Raw genomic sequence first — 17,018 nt, 5'->3', positions numbered from 1 at the left:
TTCAAAGCCTGATTCTGCCTCTTGGCAGGTATGCGACCTCAGGTGCATCTCTGTGAATCAGTCTCCTCTTCCAGAGAAAGAGGATCCTGCAAGTGTTCACTCTGGGCTCTTCCCACTCCCCCTTGCTCATTCCACACCAGCCTCAGTGGAGGCATGCTCCCACCTCAGGATCTTTGCACCTGCTGTTCCTTCAGCCTAAATACCCTTCCCCCAAACGTCCCCATGGCTCCATCCCTCACTGCCTTCAGGTCTCTGTTCAAATGTGTCACCTTCCTTTAAAAACTAATAATGATAAATATCCTCAGAATTTCCCCAATTGTGCTTTCTTTCCCTGACACTTGTCTCCTATCTGACAAATTACAGACTTACTTGCCTCATGTCTGCCTCCTCACAGCAGAATCTGTCTCCATGAGAGAAGGGATCACAGCTGTTTTGCTCACTGAATTTCCCCAGTGCCCGAAACACTGCCTGACACATGCTTAATAGTAAGTGCTCAACAAATACTTGTTGAATGAATGAATGGATGAATACAGAATAATGCTTGGCACATATAAGCACTCAATAAATGTTAGCTACTATTGTAATACTAAGTACTTTCCAAGACATCTGCCCTTGTGGGAGGAGCTTGGGAGACAGTAACAGCCAAATCCTGTGTGACCTTGACTAAGTCACAATGCCTCTTTGAGCCTCGGTTTCCCCACCTATAACATGAGGGGAACGAAACATAGTGTTTAAGGGAATTCTGATGAGTCAGCCATCAAACCAGCTCCCTTTCCTAGATGCCAAGAGCTATGCTAAATCTTCAGCTTGCACAATCTCATTTCACTTTCATCATTGCCCCACGCGGAGGTCCTCTGATTATCTGTATTTTCAGACAAGGAAATTGAAGTTCAGAGAGATCATGCAATTGCCCAAGGTCACACAGCTGGGAATGGCAGGAGCTGCTTCTCCTCAGACACTGGGATCAGGACCCTCCTGGGCCCGCCTGCCCTGGCCAGAAAACAGGATCCCACCCCCTCCCACCTTCACCTCTCAGGCAGCAGAGAGACCCCGGGCTCTAGAGTCATACTTGCCCAGGCCCAAGTCCCCCTGCTTACCCACCAGGCTCAGCGCCAACCCCGTAGCAGTGCCCACTCCTGGTGTCCTAGGCAGGCCACTCACACTTCACACAGATTATGTGGCCCTGGGTCAGATACCTCACCCACTGGGCACAGGGGGCTCCTTCACCTGCTGGCAGCTGTCCAGAACGGGCCCCAGCTGGAACTGAACACAGCACCTGCAGCCACACAGGAAGACACCACCTCAAACACCTGTGAGCATTTCTGGAGCACCTTCTGTGTACCTCACCTTATGTAGGCTCAGGCTGGGACAATTTCTCCCTGCTACAGAAACCTTTGGGGCAACTCAGCCTGCGTCAACAGGTAACATACAAGTGAGGGCTTCCATGAGCCAGTTCTTCAAACACTGTATCCAAAGGACCATATAACCTATTTCTCATCCATCTCCCCCGGGAATGGCAGCTGCACAGTGGCAGGAATTTTGATCCATCCCGTTCACTGTTGTGTCCAAGGCCTAGATCAGGATCTGATGTGCTAAAAAGTTGAGAAATGAATCATTCGGTCCCATAGAGGAGGAAGACCATGCCAGGCAGATGCTGGCCCCCGTTTACAGAATAGGAAACTGAGGACGAACAAAATAACCTGCCCAGAGTCAGACAGATAATAAATGGTAGGACCGAAAATGGAACGACCTCATTCCAAAAGCCTCAATAAGCACTCCAAAGCGCTTTGCAAAATATATCACTTTATAGAAAAGATTCACCGTGAGAATTATTTAAATAATTCTCCCATTCTGGAGTATCTGGGAGGAAAAAAAGTCCTTCAGTTGTGTCCGACTCTTTGGGACCCCAAGGACTATACATGCAGTCCATGGAATTCTCCAGGTCAGAATACTAGAGTGGGTAGCCTTTCCCTTCTCCAGGGGATCTTCCCAACCCAGGGATCGAACCCAGGTCTCCTGCATTGCAGGCGGATTCTACACCAGCTGAGCCACAAGGGGAGAGGGTCTGAGTTAAGATCCAGTTTGCCAAAATTTTACTTAGACCCAACTTTTTGCCCAAGCAGCAGTAAATGGCGCCCCCTGCTGGAGGAGATGCAGCTTGTCAAGAACCCGAGGGTGACTGTGTGGGCCTGCTGCCCTCTGCTGGCACGAGGTGCCCCCTGCTGCAGCCTCTGGAAGGATAAAGGATTGGACAGTTTTCTTCTCGGAACAGCCCAAAGCCAGCCCAGAGCACTTTCCTCTCAGCTGCCCCCCAGAACTCCTTAGGAATCTGTCTCTTACCAGTGAAATGAAAGTTTCTCAGTCATATCCGACTCTTTGTGACCCCATGGACAGCTGCACACCAGACTCCTCTGTCCATGGGATTCTCCAGGCAAGAATTCTGGAGTGGGCAGCCTTTCCCTTCTCCAGGGGATCTTCCCAACTCAAAGATCGAACCCAGGTCTCCCACATTGCAGCTGGATTCTTTACTGTCTGAGCCACCAGGGAAGCCCAAGAATACTGGAGTGGGTAGCCTATCCCTTCTCCAGGGGATCTTCCTGACCCAGAAATCAAACTGTGGTCTCCTACATTGCAGGCGGACTCTTTACCAGCTGAGCTACCAGGGAAGCCCCGATTGTACCAGGAGCCTGTGATAATTGCAACTTTCATCTTCCCAACACGCTTTCTCTCACCTTTTGGTGGTTTATTTGGGGGAACCCTTGCTCTCACCTTACGTGGTCTTGGAGGGGCAATCCTTGTCCTGGCTCCCCACACCTCCCCTAGCATGGACATATGATTGAAGTTGACCAATCAGAGGTCCCGTCCCCTGGGCCATGGTGACTGATTGATTCACGGAGGGGTCTGGGATCCAAGCAGGACCCAGCACCCCTCTCCAGAAATGATGCTGAGATGGGGAAACAGGACTCCTCCAGCTGGGATTGCTAAGCTGGGAGGATGTGCGGATGTTGGTGGGGGCAGCTTGGCGGCTCCAGGGAGAGGGGCTGCTTGAGAATGAAGCCAATATATGAAGGGGGAAAAGTGGGGAGATGGAATCTCGATAATATTTGACCTCTTGGCTTGAAATATCATTTCAAAACTTCCCTCTCAGTTATATAGATAATAATTCTCCTTTTCCATTGAGCCAGTTTGAGCTGAGTTTCTGTCCCTTGAAAGGAAAGGAATCCTAACTAACAGGCTGCTCTTGCCATCACCCTTAGCACTGCCTTCGTTCAGACCTTACTCTTCCAACTGATACTTGTTGAATAGTTACCGTGTATGAGGCGCAGTCCTAGAAGCCTGGCCTCTTCACCACCATCCGCAGCACACTGCTTGGGACCCCATCCCTGAAATCCACCCTTCAAAGGTGCAGGGCTTCCACCCTGGTCTAACCATCTTCACTTCTCATGTGGACAATATATTGCAGTAGCCTCTGCACTGGTCTCCCTAATTCCCACCTTGCCTTTCTGAGATCAGTTCTCCAAATAGCAGCCAAGGGATCTTGTGAAAACCTAAGTCAGAGTCCGTCATTCCTCAGCCCCAAACTCTCCCACGACTCCCATCTCATGCAGAGAAAGTTCCCACCACGGCCTACAGCCCCTGTACGATCTGACCACCCACCAATTTATCATATTTCCCACTCTCTCTCACTCTCCCTGAACTCCAGCCTCCTTGAACACCCTAGGCCTGCCCTGCCTCAGGACTTCACACTTGCTGGTCCATTGTCCAGCCACACTTTTCCCCCAGGTAACCTCTCCAATAGCTTAGTTCAGATATCACCTGCTCAGTAAAGATGTCTCTAACACACAACCGTCTTCCTGTTTTATTTTTCTCCGTGGCACTTAGCACCATTTGACAGGCTATCTATTTTTTTCTTGTCTGCCTCCTCCAAGGCCAACTCCATGAAAATGAGTATTTTTGTCCTTTCATGTTCCTTGCTGTAGCCCCAAGGCCTAAACCCAGTACCTGTCATACAAATAATAAACATTGAGTGAATGAATGAAGTTGAATAGAGACCAATTATTAGGGACTCCACAGTTCCTACTCATGAGTTCACAAATGCAACAGGACACGAAATGGGGAGTTGTTAAAGCTCCCAAAGTAAGACAGAGACAGGGTGAAAGTCTAATCCAGGGGAAGATGGTCACAAAGTTGAAGCTGACTTGGGGTTCGTTTGCTTCCGCCTGCCCTATTAACTCCTGATTCTTGGTGATATTTCGCTTTTCTCGCTCTTTCCCATAGCTGCCTGTGGTTTTCAGAGCAGGGACTGTGGGCCCAGGAGGAAACAGGTCAAGAAGCCCCGCTTTTCCAGGTGTCCCCAGACAAAGGCTGTGACACCACAGGAAGAATTAGGTACTTCTAGTGCCTGAGTCGTGTCTGTGGCAGCCTTAAGGAGCCTGCGGAGTCGCATAACCGGGTAAATGGTCCCCTTATGCAACGATGGAGGCAAGATTATATTTATCTCTGAGACTCACAGCCTCGCACAGTGGGTGGCACAGTGGGTCTCAACAAAAAGTTCTTCAAATGAATGATCTTGATGAATAAGTGAGTGAGTGGAAAAAGAGATGCGTTAATAACTGAGTGGATGGATGGGTGACTGAAATGATACAGAAAAGGAAGAACGGTTGGGTGATGAGCGCATGGGAAGGTGGGAGGGTGGGGAAAGGAGGGAGACGAGATGGTGAATGGGAAGAAGGGTGGATGGAGAGGTGAAAGGTGGATGGATAGATGGAGGGGTGAAAGAGCCAGACGACAGAGGAATGAAAGGGTGGGAAGACGGAAGGATGGAGGAAAGGGGGACAGAGGTATGGGTGGATGAATAAATTAATTAAAGTAACTAATTGTTGAGCCAACTTCCAAACACCTTCCTTCCTAGAGCACAGGAGAACACAGAGAAGAACTGAGTCAGTCCAGGAGTGGATATCGATTCTTTATGGAAAAAAAAGCCAAAGGAAGTTCCTACCCCTCCCCAGTCCCTGAGTGATGGAACTGAATCAAAGATATGGTGTTGAACTAATTAATGCTTGTCATCTAGAGAAGATGGTACACCTAACACACAGCTTCTCTTCTCTTCTCTATCTGCTTTTCATGTAGCCTAGAGGATGAAGGAGAGTCCCAGAGAAGCCCGGGTTCCAGTGCCAGCTCTCCCTCTTATAGATGAGTGATCTTGGTTCACTCTGAGACTCAGTCTCCTCATCAGCAAAATGGGTATGATGCTAGAACCTATACCATACACTGATTGTCAGAGTTGAATAAAATGATACAGGATGAACCATGTATCTCAGGCAAGTTTTGTGCCTGCCTGAGCCTTGGTATCCCCTTCAGAAAATGCAGAGTAACATTGGCCTCACAGAGTCAAGAAATGGGGCAAAGTACACGGTAGACCGTAGAGGCAGTCAGGAAATCTTCCTGGAGAAAACTGTCATCTGTGCAGGAAACGAAGAACCAGGCAAGTTAGACGTGGGTGGCAGAGGGGCAGGAGGGTTTCAGGCAGAGGAAATGATGCTCCTTCGTTCCTCTCCCCGTTGCCACCACCCTGGTCCAGACAGCATCCTCTCCTGCCCGCATCACTGCAGGGGGCCTCCCCACTGCCCTCTGACCCCTTTCCATCTGCTGTCCCCCACAGGGGTCAGAATCATCCTTTTAAAACAGACAGAAGGAGGGAGGAGAGGAGGCCACAAGAGGTAACTTGAGCTTGTAGACCGCAAAGGAGTTTGGATTTCACCCTGAGGTCACTGAGTACCTACTGGCGAGTTTCAGGAAGGAGGGGGACACCAGGCTAAGACGTGTGCTATGCACCCTGCCAGGCTGTGGCATGGGAAGAGATCGGGAGGGGGCAGTTAAGCCTGCACTTCTACCCCTTTGGGAAAACCTCTGAAGGTTTCACTCTCTCGGTCAGTCTCTCCAGGTGTAAAATGAGCCTCACCTATTTTTTTGGTATTGAGATAAAAGCATTTTATCGGTACATGCAGGCGGGCCAACATCTGTTGCTTTGCCTCCCCTGTGTCCATTCCTCCCAGTTTTCCTTTGGAGAACACCCCTCCCCTACTCTCGTTCAGACGGGGCTGACCCACCCTTCAGCTTCACCCTGAAGCTCGGGCTTCAGTAGTTGCAGCTCTCAGGCCTTACAAGGTGGGCTCACCAGTTGTGGTGTGCAGGCTTAGTTGTTCCAAGGCATGTGGAATCTTCCCAGACCAGGGGTCGAACCCAAGTCCCCTGCATTGGCAGGCAGATTCTTATCCACTGGACCACAAGCGAAGTCCAGCAGTGGCTTTTCTTCACGCTTAGAATAAAATCCAAATTCCTTACAACAGCCATCAAGGCTCTGTAGCTATCATGCCCGCCTCTCTCTCTGACATTATTTTCTGCCACTTTCCTTCCTGATTTTTACGCTCTCGCCATGCTGGGCTCCTCACGGTCCCTCCAGCATCCAACCTGGACCCTCCTCAGGGCCTCTGCACTGCCTGTTCTCTCTGGAATCTGTCCCCTCAAACACCTACACAGCTTCCTCCCTCGCCTCCTCAGATGCCCTTTGTCACGGAAGCCCTCCTTGACCCCTGTATCTGAAATAGGTTCTCACCACCCTATATCCCCACCACTCTTATTCTGCTTCGGGTTTTCTCAGAGCAGGGATCGCTAGTTGAAATTACATCATATCTTGTATTGTTTCTTTCCCTTTTTGGCTGTACCATGTGGTTTGCAGGATTTAAGTTCCCCAACCAGGGATCAGCCTGTGCCCCCGGCAGTGGAAGCGCGGAGTCCTCACCACTGGCCCTCAGGGAAGTCTCTGTGTTGTTTCTTGTCTGTTTCCCCCACTGAACGTCAGCTTCTCCAGGGCAGGAATTAGGAGGCCCTTAAAAGTTGTTGAATAAATGCAGAGTCCTCTGTCATACTGAGCATTTACTGTCTTCCCAGAGCTTCACACCCGTCGTCGCAGGAATCCTGTGAGCCTGCAGTTGGAATCCAAACTTGAGAGACTCCAGCGTCTTGGCTCAACTCAGATATTCAATCTCCTTCAGCCCTACTTGCCTGTTCTGGGAGATGGATTCGACAATAGTGGAAAACGTGCATATACGTAGGAGTTAGGGCTCTGGCGAGCGACAGATGGCACGCCCAGAAGAGCTGAATGGAACAGAATTTGACAAGGGCTCCGTTCGTGATGGTGGGGGCAGGGGAGCAGGAGGAGAGGGGGATACAGGAGCCCAGCGAGGGTGGGACCCATGGCTGTGGGTCTCCCCCAAGCAGGAGTGAGGGTGAGCCAGGTGTGGGGGCGATAAGCACCGAGGCAGCTCGGTCCTCCCTGCGGGTGCCCCTCATTGACAGCAGCCAGGGGGCCTGGGAGCCTCTGGGATGCACAGGTTTCCCTGGGGGGCAGAGGGCCCAGAGAAGGATCCTAAGGCTGTTGTGAAGAGTACATGAAGTCTGGGCTGTGACTTGCCTGGTCCAGCAGCAGTGACGTAATTGATGCCGTTATTAGGTGGGTGTTGGAAGCAATAGATGACTGTTAGGCTGCGATACATGATTTCCTTCCTCCGTGCCCCGTTCCCTCCCTCCTTGCCAAGCATTTCAGCTTTGCTAAGCGCTGAGATCCACGCAATGAGTATACGACTTCCTGAGGTGCCAGAAACAACGCTGATTTTATAACACAGTCACCTCCGTCCCTCAGTTCAGGGGTGCACACTTTTGTTTTTTCTTCACGTTTTCAAGCTGCTGAAGTAGGACATGTGTCCTTGTGGTGAGTGTTGTTCACGAGGACAGACCTGGTCTTTCCTGTTCCCTGTGGTGTCTCCAGCACCCAGGACAGTGCCTGACTCCTGGGAGATGCTGGGGAAATATTTGGGGGAGGAGGGATCTAACTCTGACATTTGCAGTGCCCTGTGTGTGCACGTGTGTGTGCACGTGTATGTGTGCATGCGCATGAGTGTGCACATGTGTGCATGCACGAGTGTGCAATGTATGTCGTGTGAGTGACTGTTGAGGTGTCTCAAGAAAGGCTTGACAATTTCTTGTCAAAAAATTTTCTCCCTGAGCAATGTCTGAAGATCTTGCATTTTGGCCAAACGGCCTCCCCCATCGGGTTTGGCCCAGTCCCGCCCTGAGGCTGTGAACTCCAGTGAAGAAGCTGAAGGTCTCGAAGGCCGAATCATCAGATGTGAGTGGTTAGGCTTGTGGGAAAAGGGGGTAGGACCTGGGCACTGCCCAGATGCCACAGGAGTTGCCCTTGGAAACGCCACCTTGTCTCCCAGCCGTCCCGCGCATCGGGGCAGAGTGGGGCAGCTGGAGTCTCTGTGTCAAGCCCTGCCTGCCAGCTGTCTTACCTCGTCCGCAAGAGGCAGGTCCTGCAGCAACCAAGGAATGGCGGTGCTCCCTGCCCCTGCTTGGAGGAGCCGGCTGGCTGCATGGAGTGTGGGAACCACAGGGAGTGGAGTGGGACAGCCCCTAGGGCAGCTGTCGGAGGGAACAGCCTGGGTGAACTGCAGGGCCCTCCACAAGTTCCCGTATGGGGGCTGAGTTTAGGGTGGGACTTTGTCTTCCCGTGCCCTGATCACCCTCCTCACCCTGTGAATGAAGTAAGAAGTTCTGACTTTCTCTAAGCATCTCGATTTCTTCTTTCTACTCATCCCCCAGTGTGAATCAGTTATGGTTTTGTTTAAATGAAGATGATAGGAAATCCACCCTAAACTGACCTGAGCAAAAGAATGGGTGACTCAGGTCTGCATTCAAGCATGGCTGGGTCCAGGAGTTCAAACAATGTTGTCAGGACCCACTCTCCATCTCTCAGTTCTGTTTTCCTCTGAGTTGGCCTCATTTTCAAACAAGCATTCCCCTTGTAAGTCTTTGATAGCTCCAGACTTCCCTGCAACCACTCTAGCAGATGGAAGAAAAAGCCTTTCTCCTTAGTTTCAGCAAACGTCCTAGGATAAAGTCTCATTGGCTTGACCTGGGTCCTGTGTCTGCTGCAGAACCAATCAGTAGGGCCAGAGTGATCCAATACTCCGATTGGCTACGCTGGGGACACGTGTTCCCTTTGAAGCTGAAGGTTTTAATTATTTTAAAAAAAAAGCCATTGCTGAGTTCGGAGCAGAGGAGTGACAAGATCACATTTGAGGTTTTAACGGGCGGTCTCTAGCTGCCGGGTGGGGGTCAGGCTACTGCTGTTGTCCAGGCGAGAGACTATAATCTACAGTAGAGAAACCCACCAGAAAAGAAAAAAAAAAGTTTCACGTCACTGGAAGTGTTCAAAGAGTGACTGGACGACCTGGCAGGGAGACTGCAGGCCACATTCAGGCACTGGCTGGGCGGCTGGACCAAGGGGATCCCCAGCCTTCCGCAAGGAATGTGAGAGATTTTGCAGCAAGTTAGGCAGACACCACTCTACTCGTGTTCTTTCCACGTTGCCGACATCTGTGATGTCAGCAAGCAGCTGACACCCCCAGAGAACTGTCACCACGCCTGGTCTAGACCCAGGGTCATAACCTCAGTACCGTCGTGTGATTTTTCGTACCTTGCCAGCCTCCTCAACTAGAACGTCAGCTCCGTGGAGGCAGGAATTCCCCTGCTCAATTCCAGAACCAAACACAGTGCCTGACATACAGGGACCCAGTAAGTAACACGTCACTAAATTCTGAATGAGCTCCTGGAGCCATAGCCTCAACAAAGGAAATATGACCACAAGTTGGTGCGGCAAAAAGGTGCCGCCAGATGGCGGTGTTTCTCAAACCCCATCCCACGTTTTTCTGAGTGAGGAGAAATTCTAGCTTATCAGTGCAGCTGAAAAAGGAGGTTTTAAGGTTGCTCTTCCAGCCCTAGAGACCCAGATAACATCATGTCAGCCGAGCCTGCTGGAGCCAGACTGAATTTCCCACAGTCCCTTGGGTCCCTCTGCCCCATCTCCAACAGACCCAGGCTCATCAGGAAATGTTTTTCTGGACAATTCTAACCCCAGCTTCTTCTCGGAACCTCACTGCCCTGCCTTCTGGCCGTCCATCCTCCTCATTGTCTACCAAAAAGCTTTTCCTAGAATGCAGTTCTGGCCTGTCACCTGAAATCCTTTAGTGGTTCTCATTTCCTATTACCTCAATAGGTTTCACAAAAGGTCTTTTGTGATAGTAAATCACAGAGACCCCCAAGACTAATGGTTGAAAATCTAAGGGTTCTTGCAATACATCTACAGTCAACTCCATGCTTCCTCCTTCTGTTTGATGTCTCAGCACACTTTACTTTGGGGCTTCCCTGGTGGCTCAGACAGTAAAGAATTTACCCGCAATGCGAGAGACCCGGATTCCATCGCTAGGTTGGGAAGATCCTCTGGAGAAGGGAATGGCAACCCACTTGGGTATTCTTGCCTGAAAAATCCCATGGACAGAGGAGCCTGGTGGGCTACAGTCCATGGGGTCCCAAAAGTGAAAGTGAAGTTGCTCAGTCGTGCCCGACTCTTTGCAACCCCGTGGACTGTAGCCTACCAGGCTCCTCAGTCCATGGAATTTTCCAGGCAAGAGTACTGGAGTGGGTTGTCATTTCCTTCTCCAGGGGATCTTCCCAACCCAGGGATCAAACCTGGGTCTCCCTCATTACAGGCAGATGCTTTACTGTCTGAGCCTCCAGGGAAGCCCCACGGGGTCCCAAAGAGTCAGATACAAGTGAATGACTAACACTTTCACTTTCCCTGAAATGCAGGGGCCCCCACAGCTCAGATGTGCGCAGCTGGCATTGCCCTCCCAGCCTCCCCACCCCCGTCTTCTTGTAACACGACCTTGGCTTCCTTTTGAAGAACCACCCTCCCCATATTCAGTCCACATACTTTGGATAAGGCTGACCTCACGTTCCCATTGCTGGGACTGAGTATGTGACCCAGACATGACTAATTGACATCTTCCTTCACCCGAGGCTGTGATTTATTGGATCATGAATCAGCTTGCAACCCAAACTGGGCCTATGAGAAACATCCCTGGGGGTTTGACTCGGATAACTAGGAAAGGGACCTCCCTTTCCACTAGGGACACCAGTTTGGAGTTGCAGAGGACTCTCTTTGTCAACACTTGGGGACAGCGTGCCTGAGATTCAAGCTAACACAGCAGAGCTAGAAGGTGGAGAGTCCTGCTGACCTTGCAGTCACCTTGGAGTCCCTGGGTCCAGCCTTGCCTGAAGCCAGAACGCACGGATGGGTTTTCAGTGACCTGCACCAATACTTTCCCTTCTTAGCTGAAGTATATGAGTTGTATCACAACCCTCAGAGTCCTCAGACTAGTACAATGAAAACATAAGTGTATAAATGGCGACTTTGAGCCTTTCAGGATTGAAATGAGAATGAAGGAGCCTAAAGTAAGTGAAATATTCAGTAGGGAACTTGAAAACTGCGAGGTCAAGGTCTATGCTTTCAGGCTTTATTAGCCGCTCCGCCCCACCCTCTCTCCCTGCTTCCACCCTGTTCTCACCAGCCATTTCCATGCCTCATTTTGCTCTGACTTAAATTGTTTATTTCTTCCACAGCTACCCTCTCTCCCCAGAAACAGACTATAAGCTTGAGAGGGGCCAGAGTCCCATCTTTCTGACCCCCACTGCTCCCAGCTGAGCTGGGCACAGAGCAGGTGGCCAGCAATGTAACTGAAGTGAAGGTGGGCGACGCCAAGGGTTCTCATTTCACCTGTGGGCTCAATTTCCCTCCTGCAGCAGGTTGAAGTCCCTCCCATCCTCATCCTATCAGATGGTATCGTGATCTGGAGTCAGACCGAAAAGGGGAAAAGGAGTTAGCTACTCAGTCGTGTTAGCTACTCAGTCGTGTCCGACTCTTTGCAACCCCATGAACTGTAGCCTGCCAGGCTCCTCTGCCCATGTTTCCAGGCAAGAATACTGGAGTGGGTAGCCACTCCCCTCTCCAGGGAATCTTTCTGACCCAAGGATCAAACCTGGGTCTCCTGCATTAGAGGCAGATTCTTTATCGTCTGAGCCACCGAAGACTGCTGGGGTTCAAATCCTAGGTCTATTGCTCAATAGCTGAGCAAGTCAGAAGTAGGTCACCACCTCTCCAAGTCTGTGTGCCTTATCTATAAAATGGGCACGATAACACTATTCCACCGGGCTGTTATGAGGCTTAAAGGAGATAATTTATTTAAAGCATTTTAAATAAATTTTTTAAACAATATTTTTTAAGTACCTAAAACAGTACCTTCTGACATGTGATAAGTACTCAGTAAATGTTAGTGGGTTTTTTTTTTTTAGGCCATCCTCAATACCTCTCTTTACCACAAACAATTCTTGAGGTCAGTCAACTCTACTGTCTAAATCACTCATGAAAAATACAAATCTTACCTCCTAACTGGTCCCCACGTCTCCTTTCTGCCCTTCTCCCCTCCCTCCACCCAAAGGTGGAAAACTGACTTTTTCCTCAGTCTATTCAAAAGACCTCAGCTCCACCCAGCCTAGACACAGAGGCAGATCCTAGCCCTATTGCGTTTTTGATGCCTTCCCAGAGGAGCAAAACAACGAAGCGTGCAAAGCTTTGAGGCTGCTGGGTCCACCAGCCTGAGCTGCTTATACAACAGCAGCCGCTGGGGAGCTGATAACGCGATGTGATTCTGTGCGCTCGGGTCAGACTGTGGGAAAGTGTCACAGATCACCCTGCCTGGTCCCCTTCCTGGGCCCCCACTCCTGCCCTGTGACGGGGGCCCTGTGGGTGCAGCTACACCAAGAACCTCAGCCCCACACTCTGAATGACCGCGTGGCTACCAGCGCCCCCTGCACCGAAATCAGATGAATACGAAAGCCTTCCTAAGACAGTCCTTCTCCAGGCTTAGTCTGGGGGAGTCTCATTTGCTCCAAAGTCTCATTGCACAGAAGAACTGATGCCTTCAAACTGCGGTGCTGGAGAAGACTTCTTTTTTTTAGAAAAATTTATTTATTTATTTTAATTGGAGGCTAATTACAATATTGTAGTGGTTTTGGCCATACATTGACAGGAATCAGCCATGGGTATACTGTGTTCCCCATCCTGAACCCCCCCTCCCACCTCCCTCCCCATCCCATCCCTCAGGGTCATCCCAGCGCACCAGCCCTGAGCACCCTGTCTCATGCATCGAGCCTGGACTGGCGATCTGTTTCACATATGGTAATATACATGTTTCAATACTATTCTCTCAAATCATCCCACCCTCGCCTTCTCCCAGAGTCCAAAAGACTGTTCGATACATCTGTGTCTCTTTTGCTGTCTCGCGTATAGGGTCATCGTTACCATCTTTCTAAATTCCATATATATGATTAGTATACTGTATTGGTGTTTTTCTTTCTGACTTACTTCACTCTGTATAATAGGCTCCAGTTTCATCCATCTCATTAGAACTGATTCAAATGTATTCTTTTTAATGGCTGAGTAATATTCCATTGTGTATATGTACCACAGCTTTCTCATCCATTCATCTGCTGATGGACATCTAGGTTGCTTCCATGTCCTGGCTATTGTAAACAGTACTGCAATGAACATTGGGGTACACGTGTCTCTTTCAATTCTGGTTTCCTCGGTGTGTATGCCCAGCAGTGGGATTGCTAGGTCGTATGGCAGTTTTATTTCCAGTTTTTTAAGAGAGTCCCTGGGACAGGAAGGAGATCAAACCAATCCATCTGAAGGGAAATTAACCCTGAATACTCCTTGGAAGGACTGATACTGAAGCTAAAACTCCAGTATTTTGGGCATCTGATGAGAACAGCTGACTCATTGGAAAAGTCCCTGTTGCTGGGAAAGATTGAGGACAGGAGGAGAAGAGGGTGACAGAGATGAGATGGTTGGATGGCATCACCGATGCAATGGACATGAACTTGGGCAAACTTCGGGAGATGCTGAGGGAGAGAGAGGCCTGGTGTACTGCAGTCTTGGGGTCTCAAAGGGTCGGACACAACTGGGAGACTGAACAACAACTACTCATTCACTATGATTTGGGAAGACACCACATCCAAAAATACTTTCTCCTCTCTGCTACCTAAATTTCCACCATTCACCACTGCAAGTTGTGGGGAGCAGCAAGGAGCTAGAAGCAAGCGGATAGCCCAGCTCCAAATCCTGCTGGGTCGCCTTGGCTGGCCAAAGCCTGCACCTGTCTGAGCCTTGCTCTTCCCAGAGGCTGAGCAGGGACCTTATTATAGGCCAGAGCCCCAGAATGCCATGAGACAGGAACCAGGTTGGATGAGACACCCAGCTCACAGAGTACGCTGGTGGTCAGTAAATGTTTGAGCAGTCAGTCGTGTCCGACTGTTGGTGACCCCATGGACTGTAGCCCGCCAGGCTCCTCTGTCCATGGATTTCCCAGGCAAGAATACTGGAGCAGGTTGCCATTTCCTTCTCCAGGGGATCTTCCTGACCCTGGAGGGGATTAAACTCTCATCTCCTGCCCTGCAGGCGGATTCTTGACTACCAAGCCAGCAGGGGAAACCTAGTAAATGTTAGGTCCCTTCCACTTTGAATTTTTTAGAGCTGTTCTCTTTGAAATATAAGTTTCTGAAGGAAGCTCCCCTGAGGCTCCAGGTAGAGGGGTCCAATCAGTCACCCTTCTCAGGACTTCCCAGCTGGTCACGAGGTAAAGAATCTTCTTTACAATGCAGGAGATGTGGGTTCAACCCCTGGTTGGGGAACTAACGATCCCATACGTCCAGCAACAACTAACCACTACACCACAACTAGAGAGCCTGGCTCCACCCCCCAAGGATCTGCCCACACTGAAATGTCCCACAAGAGACAGGAAGACTCCACCTCCAGTGCCTGAGAGCTGTATGTGTTCTCAGTCTCTCAGCCATGGCTGACTCTGTGCGACCCCACGGACTTTAGCCCCCCAGGCTCCTCTGTCCATGGATTTCCCAGGCAAGGCTGCTGGAGTGGGGTTGCCGTTGCCTTCTCCAGGGACTCTTCCTGCCCCAGGGATTGAACCCACGTCCCTTGCATTGGCTGGCAGATTCTTGACCACTGTGCCACCTGAGACCTGTGGCAGCCCAATAAATTTTTTTTTTAATCACTCTTCTCCCTGACAAAGGAGATTTAGATCATATCCACTTGACAAGGTGACAAAATTTAGATTTTTTTGTCTCCAGTGGGAGACAACCCTGAATATTAATAATCAACCTTGAATATTCATTGGAAGGACTGATGCTGAAGCTGAAGTTCCAATACTTTGCCTGCCTGATGTGAAGAGCCAACACATTGGAAAAGACCCTGATGCTGGGAAAGACTGAGGGCAGGAGGAGAAGGGGACGACAGAGGATGAGATGGTCAGATAGCATCATTGACTCAATGGACGTGAATTTCAGCGAACTCCAGGAGATAGTGAAGGACAGTGAAGCCTGGCAGGTTACAGTCCATAAGGTAGTAAAGAGTTGGACACGTAGGGACTGAACAACAGTAACAACTCCAGTGGGTGTGAAAAGGTTATTCCTAGAATTTAAAAAGGATGGGGAGGGGGGTGTTCCCTGGTGGTCCAGTGGTTAAGAATCCACCTCCCAAGGCAGGAGGCATGGGTTCCATCCCTGCTCAGGGCACCTAAGCCCTTGCACCCCCACCGCTGAGCCTCCGCTCTCGCGTTCCTGAATGGGCTACAAGGACTGAAGACCCTGCGCCCTGGAGCTTGTGCCCCACAGCAAGGCAAGCCCCGGCAGTGAGAAGCCTGCTGGCCACAGTGAAGGCCCAGCGAAGCCAAAAATAAACAAGTAAATCTTTTCAAATTAAAAATAAAAATGGAGTCCTCCCCACTAAGCTAAGTTGCTTCCCTTGTGTCCGACTCTGCGACCCCATGGACTGTCGCTAGGCTCCTCTGTCCACGGAATTCTCTGAGCGAGAATACTGGAGTGGGTTGCCATTCCCTTCTCCAAGGGTTCTTCGTGACCCTCCTATCCAACCTATTTCTCTGATGTCTCCTGCACTGGCAAGCGGGTTCTTGACACCATGCTGGCGGGGGAGGGGCGGTGGGGATGGGGTGGGGGGTGTCTCGCTATGAAGTATGCCCTAGACCCTGGTACCCACGGCCACACCTCCCACTGAGCCCACAGTGGCACCTGCCTACTGTCAGGAACTCCCACCCTCGCAGTCCCCCCTTTGCCCAAGTTTTAGCCTGTTCCCCCCCACCCCTCACACCCAGTTCCTCCACCCCTCCGGGACCACCCTGCCGGTTCCCCCTCTCTGCTCCGTGTCCGTCCACTCCAAGCCCTCTCCAGGCTTCAGCCCTTCCTTCTGCTTCTCAACACCGCCTCCATGTGCCTGCTGAACCCCCCTTGCCAGCGACGGTCGCCCGCCCTCCTGCTCCCACCTCGAACCCCTCCAAGCCCCACGCCCTTCCCCCAGCTAGAGCTGCCAGATAAAATTACAGGATGCCCAGTTAGATTTTAATTTCAGAAGAAGAATCCCTTTTTGGCCTAGTTTTTAATTTCAGACGAGTAATCAATAATTTTTAATATAAGTATTTCAGTTCCAATTCAGTCGCTCAGTCGTGTCCGACTCTGCGAGTATGGCCCGCGCAATACTCAGGACACACGTATACTCAGTAAGTGCGGGTTATTCATCTGAAATGCGAGTTTAACGGGGCGTCTTGCGTTTTTATCCACTAAATCTGGCGCCCTACCCCACGCCGCCCGCTCCTCCTCGCGTGGCTCCGCACTGCGAGAGCCCGCCGACGGCCGGCCTCCCGCTCTCGCCTGGTGTGGCCGCGTGCGCCCTGCTCAGCTCGTGCGCCCCTCCTCTCTCGCGCTGTTCCTGCTGGGTCCCCTGCCTCGCGCCCCGGAGTGCCTGGCTCGCGCGCCTCTTCCCCGAGCGCTCCATCCTCGGACCGCCCTCCCAGGCCCCGCGCAAGGTGAGGACTCTTGCCCCTTCTCTTCCCAAACGCTCATCGACTCTTCTCGCATCCGTGTCCATTCGGCTCCCCAGCCCACAGACTTGCGCAGCGGGGTTGGGGGCTCGCGGGCCTCTTTCTCCGCGCGCCCCTCCCCAGCCCCACTCTTGCCCTGGCGTCCCG

The sequence above is a fragment of the Capra hircus genome, chromosome 13 (assembly GCF_001704415.2).
Source record: "Capra hircus breed San Clemente chromosome 13, ASM170441v1, whole genome shotgun sequence".
In the NCBI taxonomy this organism is placed as follows: domain Eukaryota; kingdom Metazoa; phylum Chordata; class Mammalia; order Artiodactyla; family Bovidae; genus Capra; species Capra hircus.
Note: the sequence above shows the minus strand (reverse complement) of the source record.